This window comes from Nasonia vitripennis (genome assembly GCF_009193385.2).
Source record: "Nasonia vitripennis strain AsymCx chromosome 5 unlocalized genomic scaffold, Nvit_psr_1.1 chr5_random0006, whole genome shotgun sequence".
In the NCBI taxonomy this organism is placed as follows: Eukaryota; Metazoa; Arthropoda; class Insecta; order Hymenoptera; family Pteromalidae; genus Nasonia; species Nasonia vitripennis.
Window position 1 is genome coordinate 1,150,612 of NW_022279657.1, and position 17,157 is coordinate 1,167,768.

A 17,157-nucleotide genomic window follows, 5' to 3' on the forward strand; every position below is an offset into this window, starting at 1 on the left:
TACGTCTATGACAGTGAGTAAGTAGCGGAAATCTTTGTTCTCGCTAGCGTAAGGAATCATTTCCACAAGATCACCTTGCCAAGTCTCATCTATTCCGCGTATATCATATTTTCTTCGCTTGTACCTGCGGCGTGCAGCTTTATGCAGCTCTTCAGCTACTTTTTGCTTTTCCATCTTCTTTGATTATAAAATTATTCAATTGACCAATAATATATTCAACGCTTGCGAAATTACGTTGAGAAATATCATTAAGATATTTTAATTTTTTGTCCACTTCAGATTTAAGGCTTTCAACTTGCTCCCTATATTGGTCTATAAGTTCACCAATTCCAGTAATTTTAGAAGATATATAATTTACTTCCGTCTGCAGGATAACTTGCAGTGAATGCAAAGTGATTGCATCTTTTGGATTGCGTGGCTCTCCGAGATTACAAAGTCGCTTCTCTTCTAAGTCAAAATCGCCGTCTGATGTAAAATTAAAACCATTTCCTGGAGGTCCGCGACTCACTTGCTGCGAGCTCCCAAGTTTTCTTCCGAACACATCGAGACTCATTTTACTACTGATACAAATAAGCAAGTTGTGTGTGTTAATATATACGTCGAGCTTCACGCAATTCTTCAATAATTGAATGAATTTCGTTCGTGTGATTGTTATTTCCAGCAGATCGTTCGGCAATCAATAATCGAAGTCGTTCGACAAGCTCATTTGGATCGTCCCAGTAGACAAGATCTATGGAAGAATTTTTCTTAGCTATTTTATATTTAGGTACAAGTCCTCCTCCACTGCTGTTGTTCTTTTTATTTGGAGTGCTGCGGGACATGGGTGCTAAGATATTTTTATATTTATTACTTCTCGACATTCTTATAGATTCATCTTTGCTGAATTTTTTCCGATGAGCATTTGATGCTTCCAGAATCTTGCGATAATTTTTACGATCTGCTGAACTCAGAAGAAGATCATCCGGATATTTTTTAAATAGCAATTCCATCAGTCCATTCGTTTCAGGATAACTTTCATTTCTGACTTTGACATATTTATCATCAAACTCTCTTTCTGAATCACCAATCATATACACTCCATCAACCTTTCGCACTCCGTATATATTGTCAATTGTTCTACGGCTTTTATCTAACAATGATAAAAAGTCTTCAGCTGATTAATTTTTTCCACTCGCAGATTTAAATGTAGAATTGGTTATTGTGTCAAAAGCATCATCTTCATCATCATCATCATAATCATAAACAGTATAATCCAATAAACTTGTTTTATTATTATTTTGATCGTTGAGCAAACTTGATCGATCGATTCTTGTTCGTTTTTTCATTTTCTTACTGCTGTTTTTAACAAAAATGTGATTGGATGGTTGCTGCAGTGGACTTTCACTTTTCATCTCAACAAGTTTTTCAAGTGGTGTGACGACTGGTTTTAGAGTATCGCCGATGACTTTTTCAAAATCATCTTTCTCCTGTTTTAATAAAGTGTATTTTTTTTAATAGCCTCACGAGCTCGCAAGAGCTCACTAAGAACATACTTCTCTTTCTTGAAGTCTGACATGCTGACGTGGCGATGTCTACAACTGAACTGTAAGTTTGAGACTCATAATTCCTTTTTTATTGCAAAACAGTCAAATCCTTTTCTGTATCTACCCTCATTCATCGGTCTATCTTTGTCAATAACGATGAATCCATATCTATCATTCTTCCAACATTCAGAACAAAGATTCCGAAATTCATTGAAAGTTAAATCGGTATTCACATGATCTTCATAGATATGTTTAAGATTTACATCATCTTATCGGTAAATCACCAACAAATTAACATTATCCCTAATGAGATGTTTACCTATATGAGCATACGATTGACATAGATAGAAACTGTCTACACTTTTGTGTCTCCCCATGCAGAAAAATGCTCTGACGTTATCCTGCTTCTCACAAGCAACATCGTCAAATATCATAATTGAATTTGGAAGGGCTTCATCTGGAGATACTACGGACTCATGCTCACTGAATGGAAGATATGATACTCCTTCAATCGGCTCCAAGACATTTTTGAGAAACTGATACTTTGGCTGATTCAAGGATTTTGAGTATACATACAAATTCTCGAACCTAAGACCATTGGGATGTGTAATTAAAGCCAACAAACTATTTGTTTTTCCACAGTTTGATGGACCACAGAATACTGCTCGTATACTATCTGGTAGTAATTCCCCATGACGCTTCTTTCTCTTCTCTTTTCCAAAATCGAAATTCGTGACGGGAAGTTTGATGTTCTGCTCGGTAAAATCCATGTTCACGTAGCAGAGTCAGATTCAACATTGAGCTCAAGAAATATAAACGCTCGTTTTATACCATGAACGTCAGTTGTGAATCAACACTCGAAGAGAGATAATCATACACAAATCTCAGAAACAGCCGAAAGGCAATGGACTGCTTGATAAAGTGATCAATAACTTACCTGTTGAAATGCATCTTCCTGGATATCAATACTGCGGTCCCGGAACCAAATTGAAAAAGCGAATGAAAAGAGGAGATCCTGGTATTAATCCGCTTGATCAGGCATGTAAAAAACATGACATAGCTTACTCTGATAAAAACGGGGATCGTAAAGCTGCTGACAAGAAGCTTGCTGAGGAAGCTATGCAACGTGTCAGAGCCAAGGATGCTAGTCTTGGTGAAAAAGCGTTTGCTTTTGCTGTTAGCAATGCTATGAAATTAAAAGGAAAAACTGGAATGGGACTGAAATTTAATAAGTTAGTGACTGTAGCTAAAAAATCAATGACAGCAAGTAAACATTCTCGCAAGGTTATTCAATCAGCATTGAAGGGTGCACGTCAGGCTGTTAAAAGTGTAGGTGGAAAGAAAAAAGTTATCATTCCACGTGTTCTGCCGCTTCCAGCTAAAATTGGTGGAGTTCTTCCTTTTCTCATTCCATTGTTCGCAGGACTAAGTGCCACCGGTGCTCTAGCAGGAGGTGCTGCCGGAATAGCTAAAGCAGTAAATGATGCCAACGCGGCACAGAAAAATCTTGAAGAAAGTAAGAGGCATAATAAGACCATGGAAGCTATTGCTTTAGGGAAAGGTCTCTATCTCAAACCATATAAAACTGGAATGGGATTATTCATGAAACCTCATGTTGGGAATGGTCAAGTTATTAGAAAAAAAAAACTTCGATTTAACTTTGCCAAATCGTCCATTGACTGACTATGATCTCATGAAATACGCTCGTATGCTGCAAATCCCATATTTCCGTGGTGTTTTTATGAGGAATAATCTACCCTCTGATGGTCCGTGGTGTAATGAATCCGCTATTGTCAACTTGGATGATTTTCAGAATAGAGGCACTCACTGGGTATGTTTTCAAAAACGAGGCAACGCAGTCATTTATTTTGATAGTTTCGGTGATCTGAAACCTCCCATAGATCTCATGATATATTTTAACGTGAAAGAAGTGAAATATAACTATACAAGATATCAGTCTTTCGACTCATTCATTTGTGGGCATCTTTGTCTACAATTCTTGGCTGGATCACTATAAAATAGGAGCTCACCAGACAACAAATCATTCTCTTCCAATCAGTCATGGAAGACAGTTTCACGCTGAGTCTAACGGGAAAATCTTCTGTTCTAGAAGCACAATATTTCCCTTCAATCGAACTACCAGAGCATAAAAATTTTGTTTTGGGCTTAGTTGAACTTTTAACATTCAACTCTATTCCAAACGTTGACTCATCAAACAATAAAGTTCATTTGAATGGTGAATTCATTACTATTCCAACTGGCAGTTACGAGATTGATGCTCTTGATCAATTTTTACAAGCAGCTTTGAAAGCTAAATGAATTAATTTTTCCTTGAAAGCTAACAACAATACTCTCAGAAGTGAAATTACTTGCAGTCATCGCTTAGATTTCAGACCACACGATTCAATAGGTCGTCTCCTTGGCTTCACTCCTCGTATTCTCAAAGTTAAAGATCTTCACAGCTCTGATTTACCTGTGAAAATATTGAAAATCAACGCACTGAGAGTAGAGTGCAACATCACTGCAGGTGCTTACATCAATGACAAAAGAGTTCACACAATCCATGAGTTCTTTCCCCGCGTGCCTCCAGGATATAAAATCATCGAAGTTCCGTCTCATGTCATATATCTACCGCTCAGCGTCAAGTGCATAGATCATCTACAAATTCGAATCGTCGATCAGGATGGAAATTTGGTGAATTTTCGAGGAGAGGAAATCACTATTAGACTCCACATCAAATCTGTATAATGGGTATCGTTTTCAATTCTGGATCATATATAAGTCAGCCATCATGTCAACCAGTCATCAGTCGACCGAAGAAACTCAAACCGTTAACACGCAAGAGCATTCAGTTTCTGAAAAGCCTAGGACTAAAAGTTCGTGGAAAAAATTCACGTGTGTAATTCTTTGCTGCTTCCAGAAAAATGGACGAAATTCTAAGCATTCAATCAGGTGTCGTATTCGATGAGTCTATTGCTCATTACGAGGTACACGCCCATCAACCATACTCATCATTAAGCTTTGATAATAGTGATGAAATTCGTATTTCTATACAACATCAAGATCTATGTCTCCTGCCATCACGTAGTTCTATCCATGTATGTGGAAAATTGAAACTCAAAACTGGTTCAACAGCTCCAGCTAAAACTACATTCGTGAACAATGGCATTTGTCATCTGTTTGATGAAATTCGTTATGAAATTAATGCTGTGGAGATAGATAAAAGTAAAAATGTTGGTTTGAGCAGTCTTATGAAAGGATGGACTTCATTTAATTCGAATCAGAATAATATGCTAGAAAATGCAGGCTGGCTTGGCAATGAAGAAAACGACAAATCGTTTGTCGATGAAAAGGGAAACTTTGACGTTGCGATTCCGCTGAGTATGATCATGGGCTTTGCAGAAGACTATAAAAAAATTATAATTAACATGAAGCATGAGCTCATTCTTACAAGATCGAGAAGTGACTTGAATGCAATAATCCAGGAAGGTAATACGACATCTGGTGTAACTGCTTATGAAGATTGTGAAGTAAAAATATCGAAGATAGAATGGTTAATGCCATATGTCATTGCATCTGATAAACAAAAAATTCAGCTATTGAATTTCATTGGTAAAGATAATCCCATCTCTATGTGTTTTCGTTCTTGGGAGATATTTAAATATCCTCTTCTCCCAAGCACGAATAAACACGTCTGGACAGTGAAAACATCAAATCAACTGGAGAAACCTCGTTTTGTAATTTTCGGACTACAAACAAAGAGAAAAGCTGTAAGAACTGCAAATGCGAGTAGATTTGATCATTGCGAGATAAGTAATGTGAAACTTTTCTTAAATTCACAATATTATCCATACAACAATATGAATCTCGACATATATAACAATCAGTATGCGATTCTCTATGATATGTATGCTAATTTTCAAAAATCATACTATGGAAGAGATCCACAGCCGATGCTGACAAAATCTATGTTCATCAAGAATGAACCGCTAATAGTTATTGACTGTTCACGACAAAACGAATCTCTCAAGAACGCTCCTGTTGATGTACGTCTGGAGTTTGAGGCTAAAAAAGATTTCCCTGCTAACACTTCAGCCTACTGTCTGATCTTACACGATCGCATCGTTCAGTACAATCCTATTAGTGGAGATGTCAAGAAGCTTGTCTAAGCTGCACCGGAAAATGGAGTATGCAGTAGACATGACTGGTTTCAAGCAAACCGAAGAAGATTATATTCTAAAGGAATTAGCAATCATACCTCTCAAGGAAAATAGTGCAGATCCTATTGTTCTAATATTTAAAAATCCCTTCTCCTGGAAAAAACTCTCCGACAAAATGCAAAGGGAAAACAACTGGCTTAAACATAATCATCATGGCATGAACTGGAAAACCGATGGACATGACTACTCTCAAATTGGAAACTTACTTCGTGACGCTTTACACGATGCATCAAAAATTTTTGTCATCGGTGCATTAAAACAGAAATGGCTTCAACGATTCAAATTTCCCGTCTACAACATTCAACAATATGGCTATCCATTAAAACCATCTTTCAAGTGCGTCACAGTATGCACCAACCATAATCCAATCTACAAGACTGCCTGCGCACTTCACACTGTCAAACTTATAAAATTATTCTATCAGTCATGCAAACATTTGTAAGAAAAAAATAAAAAAATAAATAAAAAAAATAGTAGAGAACACTATAGGCATACTGGCTCATTTACGGTTTCTGGCTCACTTTGAGAAAGGGGGTGAGCCAGAATTCGTACGCATTCTGACTCACATTGAGAGAGGAGGCGGTGAGCCAGAATCCGCATGAGCCAGTATGCCTATAGCCTATCTACTAGCACACTTTGTTCCCATTTGCCGACAAACTTTCTTTTTAAAAATACCCGGTATAAGAAGTCTCAGAGCGTAGGGTAGCAAGATTTAAGAATTTTCGTTTTGGAACTATGCTCCCTGCACTCGCTCGCCTGCCTCCGACTTATCGACGTACTCTCTTTTTGTAAAGACTCGTATAAGGAGTCTCAGAGCGTAGGGTAGTTAGATTTATAAATTTTTGTTTTGGAGCCTTAATATTTGCTCTCTCTTGCCTTCCTCCGGTTATCCGGCGTATTAAAAAAAAAAAGAAAATTCTCGTATAAGGAGTCTTGGAGCGTGGGGTAGCTAGATTTAAGAATTTTCGTTTTAGAGGCTCGCTCTAGCACGCTTTCCTCCGATTTGCCGACGTACTCTCTTTTTAAAAATACTCGTATAAGGAGTCTCGGAGCGTAGGGTACCTAAATGTTAGGTTTTTCGTTTTAGATCATCGGTCTAGCTCGCCTTCCTCCGGTTTGCTGACGTATTGAAACAAAAAAAATTCTCGTATAAGTAGTCTCTGTGGGGTAGCTAGATATGAGAATTTCCATTTAAAGCTCTGCTTCCCGCTCTCGCTTGCCTTCCTTCGATTTGCCAATGTACTGTATTTTTAAGAAACTGACTTGTAAGGAATCTCAGAGCGTAGGGTAATTAGATTGAAGAGTTTTTGTTTTGGAGCTTTTTTATTAGCTCTCTCTTGCCTTCGTCCGGTTATCCGACTTATTAGAAAAAAAGATAATACTTGTATATGGAGTCTCGGAGCTTGGGGTAGCTAGAGATGAGAATTTTCGTTTTGATTTGGAGCCTTAATATTTGCTCTCGCTCGCCTTCTTGCGGTTTGCCCACGTATTGCAAAAAAAATGAAAAAAAGTCTCGTATAAGGAGTCTCGGAGCGTGGGGTATCTAGATTTAAGAGGTTTTATTTTGGAGCTTTATTATTTACTCTCTCTTGCCTTCGTCCGGTTATCCGACATATTAAAAAATAAAGATAATACTTGTATATGGAGTCTCGGAGCTTGGGGTAGCTAGAGATGAGAATTTCCATTTAATGCTCTGCTTCCCGCGCTTGCTCGCCTTCCTCCGATTTGCCGACGTACTCTCTTTTTAAGAAACTTACTTGTAAGGAATCTCTGAGCGTAGGGTATCTAGATTTAAGAGGTTTTATTTTGGAGCTTTATTATTTGCTCTCTCTTGCCTTCGTCCGGTTATCCGACATATTAGAAAAAAAGATAATACTTGTATATGGAGTCTCGGAGCTTGGGGTAGCTAGAGATGAGAATTTTCGTTTTGGTGAGTCGCTCTAGCTCGCCTTCCTTTGGTTTGACGACGTACTTTCTTTTTAAAAATACTCGGTATAAGGAGTCTCAGAGCGTAGGGTAGCTAGATTTAAGAGGTTTTATTTTGGAGCTTTATTATGTACTCTCTTTTGCCTTCCTCCGGTTATCCGACATATTAAAAAAAAAATAGAAAATCCTTGTATAAGGAATCTCAGAGCGTAGGTTAGCTAGATTTAAGAGTTTTTGTTTTAGAGCTTTCATACTTGCTCTCGATCGCCTACCTTCGATTTGCCGACGTACTCTCTTTTTGAAAAGACTCGTATAAGTAGTCTCGGAGCGTAGGGTACCTAAATGTTAGGGTTTTCGTTTTAGATGATCGGTCTAGCTCGCCTTCCTCCGGTTTGCTGACGTATTGAAAAGACTCCTATAAGGAGTCTCTGAGCGTAGGGTATTTAGATTTAAGAGGTTTTATTTTGTAGCTTTATTATTTACTTTCTCTTGCCTTCGTCCGGTTATCCGACATATTAAAAAAAAAAGATAATACTTGTATATGGAGTCTCGGAGCTTGGAGTAGCTAGAGATGAGAATTTCCATTTAATGCTCTGCTTCCCGCGCTTGCTCGCCTTCCTCCGATTTGCTGACGTATTGAAACAAAAGAAATTCTCGTATAAGTAGTCTCTGTGGGGTAGCTAGATATGAGAATTTCCATTTAAAGCTCTGCTTCCCGCTCTCGCTTGCCTTCCTTCGATTTGCCAATGTACTGTATTTTTAAGAAACTTACTTGTAAGGAATCTCAGAGCGTAGGGTAATTAGATTGAAGAGTTTTTGTTTTGGAGCTTTAATATTTGCTCTCTCTTGCCTTCCTCCGGTTATCCGGCGTATTAAAAAAAAAAATAGAAAATTTTCGTATAAGGAGTCTTGGAGCGTGGGGTAGCTAGATTTAAGAATTTTCGTTTTAGAGACTCGCTCTAGCTCACCTTCCTTTGGTTTGACGACGTACTCTCTTTTTAAAAATACTCGTATAAGGAGTCTCGGAGCGTGGAGTAGTTAGATTGAAGAGTTTTCCTTTGGAGCTTTATTATTTGCTCTCTCTTGCCTTCGTCCGGTTATCTGACGTATTAAAAAAAAAAAAAGAAAATTCTCGTATAAGGAGTCTTGGAGCGTGGGGTAGCTAGATTTAAGAATTTTCGTTTTGGAGGCTCGCTCTAGCTCACCTTCCTTTGGTTTGACGACGTACTCTCTTTTTAAAAATACTCGTATAAGGAGTCTCGGAGCGTGGAGTAGTTAGATTGAAGAGTTTTCCTTTGGAGCTTTATTATTTGCTCTCTCTTGCCTTCGTCCGGTTATCCGACGTATTAAAAAAAAAAAAGAAAATTTTCGTATAAGGAGTCTTGGAGCGTGGGGTAGCTAGATTTAAAAATTTTCGTTTTGGAGGCTCGCACTAGCACGCTTTCCTCCGATTTGCCGACGTACTCTCTTTTTAAAAATACTCGTATAAGGAGTCTCGGAGCGTAGGGTACCTAAATGTTAGGGTTTTCGTTTTAGATGATCGGTCTAGCTCGCCTTCCTCCGGTTTGCTGACGTATTGAAACAAAAAAAATTATCGTATAAGTAGTCTCTGTGGGGTAGTTAGATATGAGAATTTCCATTTAAAGCTCTGCTTCCCGCTCTCGCTTGCCTTCCTTCGATTTGCCAATGTACACTGTTTTTAAGAAACTTACTTGTAAGGAATCTCAGAGCGTAGGGTAATTAGATTGAAGAGTTTTTGTTTTAGAGCTTTTTTATTAGCTCTCTCTTGCCTTCGTACGGTTATCCGACGTATTAAAAAAAAAGAAAATTCTCGTATAAGGAGTCTTGGAGGGTGGGGTAGCTAGATTTAAGAATTTTCGTTTTAGAGGCTCGCTCTAGCACGCTTTCCTCCGATTTGCCGACGTACTCTCTTTTTAAAAATACTCGTATAAGGAGTCTCGAAGCGTAGGGTACCTAAATGTTAGGTTTTTCGTTTTAGATGATCGGTCTAGCTCGCCTTCCTCCGGTTTGCTGACGTATTGAAACAAAAAAAATTATCGTATAAGTAGTCTCTGTGGGGTAGCTAGATATGAGAATTTCCATTTAAAGCTCTGCTTCCCGCTCTCGCTTGCCTTCCTTCGATTTGCCAATGTACACTGTTTTTAAGAAACTTACTTGTAAGGAATCTCAGAGCGTAGGGTAATTAGATTGAAGAGTTTTTGTTTTAGAGCTTTTTTATTAGCTCTCTCTTGCCTTCGTACGGTTATCCGACGTATTAAAAAAAAAGAAAATTCTCGTATAAGGAGTCTTGGAGGGTGGGGTAGCTAGATTTAAGAATTTTCGTTTTAGAGGCTCGCTCTAGCACGCTTTCCTCCGATTTGCCGACGTACTCTCTTTTTAAAAATACTCGTATAAGGAGTCTCGAAGCGTAGGGTACCTAAATGTTAGGTTTTTCGTTTTAGATGATCGGTCTAGCTCGCCTTCCTCCGGTTTGCTGACGTATTGAAACAAAAAAAATTCTCGTATAAGTAGTCTCTGTGGTGTAGCTAGATATGAGAATTTCCATTTAAAGCTCTGCTTCCCGCTCTCGCTTGCCTTCCTTCGATTTGCCAATGTACTGTATTTTTAAGAAACTGACTTGTAAGGAATCTCAGAGCGTAGGGTAATTAGATTGAAGAGTTTTTGTTTTGGAGCTTTATTATTTGCTCTCTCTTGCCTTCGACCGTTTATCCGACGTATTAAAAAAAAAAGAAAATTTTCGTATAAGGAGTCTCGGAGCGTGGGGTAGCTAGATTTAAGAATTTTCGTTTTAGAGACTCGCTCTAGCTCACCTTCCTTTGGTTTGACGACGTACTCTCTTTTTAAAAATACTCGTATAAGGAGTCTCGGAGCTAAGAGTAGTTAGATTGAAGAGTTTTCCTTTGGAGCTTTATTATTTGCTCTCTCTTGCCTTCGTCCGGTTATCTGACGTATTAAAAAAAAAAAAAGAAAATTCTCGTATAAGGAGTCTTGGAGCGTGGGGTAGCTAGATTTAAGAATTTTCGTTTTGGAGACTCGCTCTAGCTCACCTTCCTTTGGTTTGACGACGTACTTTCTTTTAAATAATACTCGGTATAAGGAATCTCAGAGCGTAGAGTAGTTAGATTGAAGAGTTTTTGTTTTGGAGCTTTATTATTTGCTCTCTCTTGCCTTCGTCCGGTTATCTGACGTATTAAAAAAAAAAAAAGAAAATTCTCGTATAAGGAGTCTTGGAGCGTAGGGTACTTAAATTTTAGGTTTTTCGTTTTAGATGATCGGTCTAGCTCGCCTTCCTCCGGTTTGCTGACGTATTGAAACAAAAAAATTCTCGTATAAGTAGTCTCTGTGGGGTAGCTAGATATGAGAATTTCCATTTAAAGCTCTGCTTCCCGCTCTCGCTTGCCTTCCTTCGATTTGCCAATGTACTGTATTTTTAAGAAACTTACTTGTAAGGAATCTCAGAGCGTAGGGTAATTAGATTGAAGAGTTTTTGTTTTGGAGCTTTATTATTTGCTCTCTCTTGCCTTCGACCGGTTATCCGACGTATTAAAAAAAAAGAAAATTCTCGTATAAGGAGTCTTGGAGAGTGGGGTAGCTAGATTTAAGAATTTACGTTTTGGAGACTCGCTCTAGCTCGCCTTCCTTTGGGTTGACGACGTACTTTCTTTTAAATAATACTCGTATATGGAGTCTCGGAGCTTGGGGTAGCTAGAGATGAGAATTTTCGTTTTGGTGAGTCGGTCTAGCTCGCCTTCCTTTGGTTTGACGATGTACTTTCTTTTTAAAAATACTCGGTATAAGGAGTCTCAGAGCGTAGGGTAGCTAGATTTAAGAGTTTTTGTTTTAGAGCTTTCATACTTGCTCTCGATCGCCTACCTTCGATTTGCCGACGTATTCTCTTTTTAAGTAACTTACTTGTAAGGAATCTCAGAGCGTAGGGTAGTTAGATTTATGAAATTTTGATTTTGAGCCTTAATATTTGCTCTCGCTCGCCTTCTTGCGGTTTGCCCACGTATTGCAAAAAAAATGAAAAAAAGTCTCGTATAAGGAGTCTCGGAGCGTGGGGTAGCTTGATATGTGAATTTCCATTTAATGCTCTGCTTCCCGCTCTCGCTCTCTTTCCTCCGAATTACCGACGTATTAAAGTAAACAATACTTGTATAAGGAGTCTCGGAGCGTAGGGTAGCAAGATTTAAGAATTTTCGTTTTGGAGCTATGCTCCCTGCTCTCGCTCGCTTACCTCCGATTTGCCGACGTACTCTCTTTTTGAAAAGACTCGTATAAAGAGTCTCGAAGCGTAGGGTATCTAGATTTAAGAGGTTTTATTTTGGAGCTTTATTATTTACTCTCTCTTGCCTTCGTCCGGTTATCCGACATATTAAAAAAAAAAGATAATACTTGTATATGGAGTCTCGGAGCTTGGGGTAGCTAGAGATGAGAATTTCCATTTAATGCTCTGCTTCCCGCGCTTGCTCGCCTTCCTCCGATTTGCCGACGTACTCTCTTTTTAAGAAACTTACTTGTAAGGAATCTCTGAGCGTAGGGTATCTAGTTTTAAGAGGTTTTATTTTGGAGTTTTATTATTTGCTCTCTCTTGCCTTCGTCCGGTTATCCGACACATTAAAAAAAAAGATAATTCTTGTATATGGAGTCTCGGAGCTTGGGGTAGCTAGAGATGAGAATTTGCGATTTGGTGGCTCGCTCTAGCTCGCCTTCCTTTGGTTTGACGACGTACTTTCTTTTTAATAATACTCGGTATAAGGAATCTGAGAGCGTAGGATAGCTAGATTTAAGAGTTTTGGTTTTAGAGCTTTCATACTTGCGATCGCTCGCCTTCCTCTGATTTGCAGACGTATTTTTGAAAAAAAACTCGTATAAGGTGTCTGTGAGCGTGGGGTACAGACTGGGGACTCGCCTGCCCCGACTGCTCCGGAACGGACGTGCCTTATCTTCAACCCCACCCGGTGTTCCAGCTAGAAGGATTTAAGGTCAGTGAATCGTTTTCCGTTTTCTCCGGACGTATCCGTCTCGCGGGTGAACGGCAGTTCGACGTTCGGTTTCGCGAATGAAAAGGTAATCTCGCGTATGCGTCAGTTACCTCCGGATTCCTGTTTTTTTCTCTTTATCTCTTTTTTTTGTGTTCCGTCGAATAAAGGGTTACGTCATTTATAAGGGTCATCTTCTCAAGTAATAAGCAAAGTGTAGAATTAAGGATTTTTATGATAGAAGTGTAGAGTTATTTTGTGAAAACGTAAGTTAATACTTGGCGCCGACACCTAGACGCACGAGGCGTAAGGTGGTCGGGCAATTCTAGGATAAGTCGTTCGGCGTTTGCGGAATTCACGTGCGACGTAATTGTGTGAGTGAGTGAGAGACGATAAGTGCGAGCAAGTGTGTGTGATCTGATTGCTTCTTGAGCCTTAAGACGCGCGCGAGTCACGCGGGATATCTTTCGTGTACGGGTATTTGCTTGTTGGCCTTTGTTCACGGGTTATCTTAGCAAGTTGTTTGAGTCTGTTATAAGTTGTAAGAATTTATTAAGAATATACATTTCCGTCTGATAAACCACATGTCTATAATATCTCGAACCGCCCTCTCTCCTTACCGTTTTCGGGGCTGCAGCTAGCCGAGCACAAAACACTTTCAAAAACCCTCGCGCCGGGAAATAAAGAGTCGCGTTTACGAGAAGCGCCTGGTGCCACCGGGTCATTTTCCAAGCCCCGAGCGAGGGATTGCACCATAACTGGGGTAACACAAAAACCCAAGTTACAACGTAGACCTTGTCATCGGCCACCCTGTACACGTAGACGCCGTCCTCATATGATTCATTTACCTAGACACCAAAAACTACGGAGCGCACCACCTAGACGTCGTCATCGGCCACCTTGTACACCTAGACACCGCCCTTGAATGATTTATACATCTAGACACGAAAAACCACGGAGCGCTCCACCTAGACCTCGTCGTCGGCCACCCTGTAGACCTTGACACCGTCCTTGAATGATTTTTACATCCAGACACCAAATACCATGGAGCGCACCACCTAGACGTCGTTATCGGTCACCCTGGACCTCTAGACACTTACCTCGAATGATTTTCACACCTAGACGCAAAAAAATCACGGCGCACTACACCTAGACGTCGACATCGGCTACCCTGGCTACCGCTATTGTCCGCGCCACCTGATATTAAATACAAAAAAAAAAATTATATCACATCCGTAGTCCTGCTGGTCGGTCTTTGTGTGATCACATCAGTAATCCCACTAGTTTGTATAAGTATGTGGGAAAGCAATATGTGCGGCTAAATTCACGGCTAAACAACTCTCAAGATAATTACTATTTAACTTGCCATGCCCGTTTCATTGTACTTATGGTGTTTGTATGACGTTCTAATACATAAAAAGAAAATTTCAGTTGTCCACCAATAAACAAAGTGAAACGGGCATGGCAAGTTAAATAGTAATTATCTTGAGAGTTGTTCCTTGCTTCATTACGATTAAATATGATAAACTTGGCTTTGTTTGATTGATCTCAGTTCTTTTCTATCTGTAATTTCGTTGCGAAATATATCAAACTCGCCTAACCTTTTACTTTTTCAAAAGTTAATTTTTTTTTTAGAGATTTTAATCCTTTTTTGTAAATTTTGTTGAGTATTTCATATTCGACGCCGTAAAAATAAAATATAAGCATCTTTAACCCTTTGACCACAGCTTTTTGTAATATTTTGATCACTAACATGAAATCACTAATTGTTCTGATATACACCCCCTTTGAATTATTTCTACACCTAGACACCTAAAACCACGGTGCAAACCACCTAGACCTTGTCATCGGCCACCCTGTACACCTAGACACCGCATTCAAATGATTTTTACACCTAGACACCAAAAACCACGGGGCAAACTACCTAGACGACGTCATCGGCCACCCTGTACACCTAGACACTGCTCTTGAATGACTTTCACACCTAGACACCAAAAACCACGGAGCACTTCACCTAGACCTCGTCATCGGCTACCCTGTACACCTGGACACCGCGTGCAAATGATTTTTAGACCTAAACACCAAAAATCACGGGGCGAACTACCTAGACCTCATCACCGGCAACCTTGTACACCTAGACACCGCTCTTGAATGATTTTTGTACCTATAATATAAACTCTTAATTCAATAGGACGCCGCAGTAATATTTTTTTGTATGTAACCCCGCAATGAAATGAGGAATGTGAGGATATGTAAAAAAGGTGGAAAAGCAATTCCCTATCATTTTTGATGCGCAGCTAACTTCACCGTCCTTTCACACTGGAGGCGGCTAACTTCACTGTCCTTTCACACTGGAGGCGGCTAACTTCACTGTCCTTTCACATTGGAGAAAAAGCTAATGATTTCAGCAAATCATATACAAGATTGTTTATATTATATAAATGACAGCATTCTTTTGACAACTTCTATTAAAAATCACTGATTAGCACACGAATGTAATAATATATAAAAATTTCTTAAAAACAATTATGGAAAGTATCGTTTTTCTTAAAAGTAAAATCTCAGATACCAATATAGAAGTAAATAGTGTCGCGTGCGCCAAAGCTTCGTCTGCTTCTCTAACTCGCCTTCGTGGGGCTACCGCGCCACTTGATGTTATTAAAACTATAGATTACTTTAATTTTAAGTCATTTCATGGAGCATATCCGGAGAAAACGGGAAGGAGATATTTTTACTCCAACGTGCAGAGTTCCTTTTTCTGTTTGTTTCTCTTTGGCAATCGGCGCGCGTTATCGTGACGAATGTCAATTCTAAGTCTATTTATCATAGTGCAATTACACAGTAGTAAAATATTTGAAGCTAAATAAATACAATAAATAAATAAGAAATTTAATAATGAATAAAAAGTTTACAAATTTTCTTTTCATGCTGATGACATGCCGACTATAATTGCTGCCCTGACCATTATAAATTTTAACGCAACCTGGACAAGCACGTATCTTGGTCGCTGGAAAAATTAAAAAAAGATTAATTTCAAATATATATATATATATATATCTACCTCAGTGGAAAAAATTCTGTTTCAAACTGTGCCAAAACTGTGCCAATATATGTCAAAATGGTGGCATAATTGTGTCAAAACATGAGCATTTTGGACATTTGACACACTTATGGCACAGTTTAGCACAATATTGGCACAGTTTAGCACAATATTGGCACAGTTTGACACAGTTCGTCATACTGAAAATTAATAAAATTTGTGCAAATTTTATCGCAGTGTCCGGCACAGTTTGGTACAGATTGGCACAATATTGGCACACACTGGCACAGTTTGGCACAGTTTTGGCATACTTTGGCACAGAATTTTTTTTTCACTAGGGAAGTTGTTTAAAATTATTAAAATTCATAAAATTCACATAATGAGGGCCTAAATAGGTGTTACCATCCGGATGATAACACCAAAACTTTGGTTGTGAGCTCCAACATTTTTCTTTTCCAATAATTTTATTTAAACAAAATTTTATATCGAATACTTATATGTGTTGATTTGTACCAAACTGTGCCAAACTGTACCTATTTCATGCCAAACTGTGCCAATATCGTGCCAAACTGGACCAATATCGAGGAAAACTTAACCAATATCATGCCAAACTGTGCCATAATGCACGAAAATTGAGTAAATAATCATAGTAAAACTGATTATGCCAAACTGGGCCAAAACTGTGTCAAACTGTACTATAAGTGTCCGAAATGCTCACGTTTTGGCACAGTTTGGCACAGCTCTGGCACAGATAAGCATATTTTTTATTTCCACTGGGGTATCAAACGAAAAAGTACAAAAACTTTATATAATTATAAATGAAGTCAAAATAATTCAGATATTAAAGCGATACATAATGTTGAAGGAATCTATCTACCGAAGAATTGGCAGCGGTTTTTTAGTAGAGAAAGATAGATTAATATTAAACAATATAAATTTCTTTAAATAAACCATAATTTATAATTAAATAGATGTTTTAAACAAACATTACAAAAAATTATATACTTTGAATAATGTATTATATACAACTATAAATTTTCATAAGATATATTTAAATATTGTAATAAACATTTACAAATGCGCAAACTCGCTTTGCTCCGCCGACATATTTTCCACTTGTGTAGAATAAACTTTTCGCGTGTGTATCGAACGTTATTTTTCTGATTCGAGCATTTGATAAACGTTCCACAAAAATTAATTAACATCGAGCGTACATCTAATATTTATTAGTATATTTAATAATGACACGTCAAATAATTAAATATCATTACAATTAATTAGTGAATCGTGAGCGAAGCGAGCGTTTCTTGCTAAAATTAAAATTATTTTCATGATACGTGCACGAAAAAGGCCACTTTCCATGCATGTAAAATGAATGGAAAATCGAGTTTTTCTTAGCAGCGGGAAAAAACTACAGGAAAAGCTAAAGGAGGAAAAACTTTTTC

General features: G+C 38.4%; 1 protein-coding gene across 1 annotated transcript in view; it reads left to right on the forward strand.

Annotated features, from left to right (window-relative positions):
- The window catches only part of LOC116417913 (DNA fragmentation factor subunit alpha-like), a 243,519-nt gene that overhangs the window by 152,103 nt on the left and 74,259 nt on the right, over positions 1–17,157 (forward strand). The gene's annotated exons all lie outside the window — the stretch shown is intronic.